The sequence below is a fragment of the Alligator mississippiensis genome, chromosome 4, assembly GCF_030867095.1.
Source record: "Alligator mississippiensis isolate rAllMis1 chromosome 4, rAllMis1, whole genome shotgun sequence".
NCBI classification, from domain to species: Eukaryota; Metazoa; Chordata; order Crocodylia; family Alligatoridae; genus Alligator; species Alligator mississippiensis.
Window position 1 is genome coordinate 169,508,959 of NC_081827.1, and position 6,000 is coordinate 169,514,958.

Genomic DNA, 6,000 nt, shown 5'->3' on the forward strand with positions numbered 1-6,000 from the left:
CCTGAGATCCTTTCCAGTCCAGCCCTCATTTTCTATGATTCTATGATGCTACACTGCAGTGTATCTAGTTGCTGCAGGTCCATGGAGAGTCAAGGGATACAGGGGCTGCCTTCACTGCCAACCCATCAGCCCTGCCCCCAGCAGTAGCTGATGCTCTGGGCTGGGATCTTGGCTTGAGCTGCTCGTGAACCAGCCAAGCTGCAGTTGGAGAGGGATCCCTGAGGGTCCTGCTTTTCCTCCTTCAGTGGCACAGGTAGGGGAGCAAAAGTGACCTCCAGTATGCAAAGGGTGACACCCTTCACCTTCTGGACAAACTGGAGCTTGATCCCCAACCTTTCGGGGCCCACATACATGCATCTCACCTGCTTGAGCTGAAATGGGCTTGCTTGGACCCGTGCTATGGAATCCATGTGGGTGAGAACACCATGGGCTCCTCCCCTTCCAGCGCTGGAGACACAACAGTGCTGGTCCTATCAGCTCTAACCCTTGTGTTTTTTCCTGAGCCCATCCCCATCCTCAGGCCCTGCCGCATGGGAAATCCAGGTCATCCTTTCCACCGCGGGTCTATCCCGTTCCCTCCTTTTATCCTCTGCAATGTCCAGAAACACACTGTAAACAGCACTGCTGGGGTGTGGCAGTGACTGTAAATATCCTCTGCAGATGAGCCCAGGATAAGATGCAGGAGCTGGGAGCCAAGCCAGCATGGGGCATGGGGAGCTGTTGGGAAGATTTACTAACACTCAACTCCCACCCGAGGTAGCGAGCAGGTCCCAGTGGGGTTGGAGCCTGGCTGCAGGCTGCTCTCCAGTCCCACTGGGCTATGACAGATGGGAACAGGTTGATTTGCGCTCGCTGCCAGGTGTGCACCTCTCCAGCCTGGGCTTCTCTAGAGCTTGGCTTCACTGGGATCCCACTGGAGGGGGAGGCCTGGAGGTGGTGGGGGTACATGGCAGTTGCATTAGTGCCATGGGGCCCTTGCTGAATAGTAGGGTGTGGCTAGGCTGTGAGGGGTGGAGGGGAGCCAGGACATCCAGTTAGCTCCCAATAGGGCTTATGGACACACCCAGGAGAGGTAGCTTAGGGGCTGCTGGAGGCTTTGCTGGGAAAGCATAGAGCTCCAGGGCCCTCCCTTGACTGAGGCAGTTAGTGTCTGTTCGTAACCTTCATCCTACCAGGCCTAGGACCCCTCTCTGAGGGCAGGTCCCTTCTGCAGTTGAGAGAACTCCCTGATGGCTTCTGTTCTCATCCTCTGTCCTGCAGCAGATCCTGTTGTGTTTTTGCCTCCTTATAGGTTTCTGCTGGGGATGCCCCATGAGGAAGGTCTGCCTTTCCAGCTCACTCTCCTGAGGAAGTGGCATGCAGGTGAGAGAGTTGCTCTCCCCAGAAAGCCAGGCAGAGGTGCCAAACCTTGCTTACAACTCAGAAGCTTGGAGTGGGGAGAGCCGGAGCTGGATGGGACCCCCTGCACAGCGAATCCCAAGGCAATGAAGGAGGGGCCAGTTGCACCTGCAAGCTCTCAGTGGAGAAAGCAAATTGCCCCAGATGGTTTTGCCGCAGAGGAGCAGAGGGCTACTCAGAGAGCGCTGCCTCCCATGGCTTGTGCCCTGGTGGCCTTGCATTTGGGGAGCTCCCTGCCCAGCCTGTGCCAGGCACCCAGCCTCAGACAGGGAGCTGGGAGAGGGAACCAGCAAGGCCAGGTAGCTGGAAGGCCCAGAGGGCAGCTGGGGCAGTGTGTCTGCCGCAGTCCACTTCCTACCCTAGCAGTTCCTTTTCTAGGCTCATGCGTGGCCTGAGTGTGGTATGTGAAGGAGGGAAGCTGTGGGGAGGGAACTGGGACCTTTTCCAAGACTACAGGACAGCCCTAATGCAGTGAGCTGGAGTGTTGGGGCACTCACAGGAGGGAGCTAATATCTTGGGGAGAGGGGATGTTTGGGGTGTCCTCACCCATAGGCCTGGCTCTGAGGTGCTGCCCTCAGGGCAGAGAGATCCTGGGTGTACAACCGTCCATGGCCAGCTGAAGACTGACCCCCCCTACCCATAAATCCAGGATAGTAAAGACCCAGGTGTCAGTTCAGCCTATGGGAGTGGGCACAGCCCTGTTGTGTCCCAGGTGTCAGGGGTCACACCTGCCCTAGGCCCTCTCTGCCCCCTCACACCAGTAAAAGGGGATGCCCTGAAGGATGGGGAGGGAGGCTGGTTGGGTAGCTGGAGTCACACATGTTTCTTATACATAGTTTTCCCTGAGCTGTGGGAGGAATCCTCCCCCCCCACCTCCCCGCAGAAAGACCTTCCTCTTCCTCAGGCTCCTGACCACCCCTTCCCTGCAGCCCTTCTCCTCTGGCTGCAACCATTGTCCATCATCCATCCAGGCCGTTCCTGACAAAGGGACCCCCAGTCCATATACCTGCCTCCCCTTTAGCATCACTTCCCTGTACCATAGTGCTCTGGCCCCAGCCATACTGCACGGTGCTCAGGGTGAAAGCCAAGTTGTGCATTTCAGGAAGGGCGTCTCCTTCCCAGGGGACAAGTTCATCCAGGAGCCTGCTGGGGGGTGGGGGTGGCGGTGGGGTGGGAAGGTGAGGGGAGGTTGTCTGACATTTGCTGGCAGGCACGTCCATTCCTGGGGGGAGCTGGGGTACATCATCAAGGAAAGTGAGTCAGTTGGTCAGCAGCCCTGAATTCTGGAGAGCATCATCGTCCCTCTCGTGGCTGCTGATGTCTCTCAGAGGAAATGTATTCCTGCTCTTTACTGAAGACAGGGTGAGTGCTAAGGTAGCTGGCAGGATATAAAAAAGGCTGCCTGCCTCTGATGTTGGCTCAGCCTGGAGTGCCTGGCACGGCAGACCTACTTCCATTGGTTGGGAAGCCTCCTGCTGGCTGCTTGGTCAAAGGTCTCTTTCCTTCCTTGTGCAGGGCTCAGATGAGGCCATGCCTTTTGCTGCACTGGCTTCCTCAGTCCCCCAGGCCTGGGCTGGCAGGGAGAGATTCTGCCTGCCCACAGGAGGGGATTCTCCATTGCCCTGAACCGTGGGAGGTTCCAGTAGCATCCGTGCAGAGTGTGTGCAAGGCCAGAAGTACATTATATGGGTGCAGATCACTATGCAAAGTAGTTGTGACTCTTTCAATCTTCCCAGTTCTCACGGTTGGGACAGAGTGCTCTTAAATCCAGCTGAGCTGAAGGTGTTCTGCCCTTAAGAGTACCTGCTTCCTTCTTAGGGACCAAGTCACCTTCTCCATCCCTTATCACTCCCTGACCCCCATCAAGGGCAGGGCTTTAAGTCTACAAGGGCTGGGCCAGCCGCCCACACCTACTGGCACTGCACAGGCAAATATTTGCAAAGGCGCTGGGAGATAAAGACACCACTGCCCTGGTGGGTCTGGATCCGTGCAACCATGGCTAGAAATACAAAGCCTTCTTTTGTGCCCAAGGCTCTTGGGGATGGCAGATGGGGAGTCCAGGTCTACAAGATGGCTGGAAGGAGAGTAAATGCAAGACAAATGGGGCTTGGAGCCAGGGACTCCTGAGTCCCAGCCCTACCTCCAACAGCTCAGCTCTGCAGTGGAGAGGAGCGCAGTAGTGAGGATGGATGACATGGTCCTTGCCACTGATCCCCCATGCCAGATTGGACTTTGGTGGCCTGGACTGGATTGCTTTGCAGGCTGGATCCAGCCTATAGGCCATAGGTCGCCACGCGCTCCATGGCCTTGACATGTATCACTCCACCATTTACCGAGCCCCGTGAGAGCTATGGCAGGAACAACTCAGATCCTCCTGTTCCAAAAGCACACGCCATTTCTCCTGCTGATTAAAGGAGAGCCTCCCTCAGCTGTATAGGCATATGACACACAATCCAGCAGTTCCAATTTCATCCAGTAGAGAACAATTAGTGACACAAACCCCTGCTGTAAGTCAGGATTGGTCTGAATTGCAAAGTTCAGCCCCAGGGTTTTGTTTTAGGACTAAATTCTCTTGATTGAAGGAAGATGAACTGCATTGAGTAGATCCCTTTTTCTAGCAATATATTATTTGTGTTGTTTCACTGCCTGGAAACCCCAGGTATGGATCTAGACCCTATTGTGCTAGGTGCTGTACAAACCCACATACATCCAGATCATAGAAAAGCTGCTTTGAAACAATGCTTTGAGGGAATAGTGTTGAAAACCACAGGGGTCACATCCTGCTGTTGTCTAGTTTGTACTTATCATTAAGGTGTTTGTTGTTGTGGTTTAGCTAATGCTTGGAAGAGAACAGCCAGGAAGGCCAAGGGGCTGAGAAACCCCACAGGAAGCAGACCTCCCTCATTCTGTATCTGTCCCCAAAGCAACAAGCATAAGCTTGCCAAAATCAAAGCGTGGGCGTGGGAGCAGCCACAGTGCTCAGCATCAGCATTGTGCAGATGCTATTCTAGAGCGCAGCAGAAGCGATACAGTGGTTCATACTCAGGGATGGTACACTGCAGCCTGGAGGGGCATATATCAGGTCAAGAGGTTCTTGGTTGCAGTGTGTGACACAGCAGAGTAGCATAGTTGCATCAAGGCAACCTCTCTGCACATAGCAAGACTTAGATCCTGGTGCTTCCTTGTCCTGGCACACCCCTTTGGGGCTTCCTGTTAACCACCCTGCGGCTGAGAAGTTGGAAAGTGAACCCAGTGGAAGATAGCACGTGGCTGCTGTGCACCCTTAATTCTGCCCTCTATTCGTGGGGGTGGAAACGGAAGTTTCTGAGGTCATGACCGCAGTCATCTGTGCTGACTGGTGCAGGTTGCCAGCCTCACGTGGGCCTTAGAGTGCTCCCAGTGCTGTGAAAGTGGAAGCTGCCTGCAGCAGAACCGAGGGCATTAGAGCAGCATGAAGGATAGCGATTACACATGGGCAAAGGCTGTTTTCCCTACACAGTCATCTCCCCCATGGAAATGCAATGCAAACCCCATACCTTTTTTTTTTTTTTGGAGATACAGTGAATGTTGGATTGACAATGATGCTGGCTCCTGCTGTACCATGCATGTCCCATCCCCCCCCCCAGACTTGCAGATAGTTTGTAGAGGAAAGTCCTCCTCCTGCAAATCCTGGTGTGTGAGTGCAGTGAGTTGGCTTGCAGAACTTGCCATCTTGACCAGCTGCAGGGATGGAGATGGAGAGCTCAGCAGGGGTTGGGGTCCTGTGGAAATAGCTGCAGCATTGGGCTTTGCTGTCCAGGTATGTCCCAAAAGGGATGGTGCTTCCTTGCAGCTCAAAGGCCACCTGGGTTCATTTCTAATTAGGGCCTTAGGATGGTAGAGCCAGGGGCTCAGTCTCTGAGCACGCCCTTGGTGGTCTGCGCACGCACTTGTACAGGGCTATTGCACTGCGGTGAGCAGTTATGGTGATGTGATTAATTCTGGTCTCTCCTAACTTTTGAGTCATTGACGCAGCACTCTCCTCTCCTTCCTGGCCTTTTGTTCTTAATCCCTCCTCAGGCTTCAGTGTAGTGTTGTGAGTGCACAAGGTGTGTTTCAAAACCTATGAAATGGGGCAGCTGTCCTGCCAGTGGGAAGTTTGCACTGCAAAACCAGCCTTGTGGCTGGGCTGGGGGACGCCAGCCAGAGCTTCTGAGCCCTGGTGTGCGCCTACCTGGAGTGCGCCAGGCTGCCACCCCTCTGCCGCCTTGTCCCGAACCCGCTGCTGAGGTTCCCCCCGCACCCTTTTTGTTACGCCCCGCCAAGCCCCAGGACCTCCTGGCCACCCTCCTCCTGGCTCTGGCCAAGCCGGGCACCTGCAAGAAGGGGGCGCGGGAAACCGCCGGGCTCTTCCTCACTCCTCCTGGCAGGGTTTGACTGCTCCACGTCCGCAGGCTCTTTCAAGGGGCAGTGGGCACTGCTCCGTGTCCCCCTCCACCTCTCCAGGCATGAACCTGCGACCTCCCTCCCCTTCCTGCTTTCTCTCTATTTGTGGCTGAAGTGTGCGCGCTGGGCAGGCTGGCAGTCACTCCTGGGGGGCCGGAGCCCACCTCACACGGGCCA